We start from the raw sequence: 404 nt of genomic DNA on the forward strand, positions 1-404 counted from the left end.
CCTATAAAAAAAGAATAATATTTTATCAATAGCATAACTAATGCAAAATTATAGAGATCCATATATATCTAGAAATGGTTATATTTGAATTTTGAAAAAAAGAAAGAAATTTGACAATCATTAATATATTTCAATGAGTAATACGAAATATTTTGGATACAAATAAAAATAATTAAAATTTTAGGATAATTATTGTAATTAACTAAAAATACTTTAATAACGATATTTTATCTTTATAATTATTAATCATCGAATCACTACTAATACAAAATCAGTCATAAAAAATATATTGCATAAGTTAGTTTAAATAAATTAACTTAAATTCTGAATTTTCCTTAAAATGTTCTAAATATTTTAAGGAAAATGAATAACAAGAATATTATGGTCTCTTATTCAATATTAAG

This window comes from Capsella rubella, unplaced genomic scaffold (assembly GCF_000375325.1).
Source record: "Capsella rubella cultivar Monte Gargano unplaced genomic scaffold, Caprub1_0 scaffold_5, whole genome shotgun sequence".
NCBI lineage: Eukaryota > Viridiplantae > Streptophyta > Magnoliopsida > Brassicales > Brassicaceae > Capsella > Capsella rubella.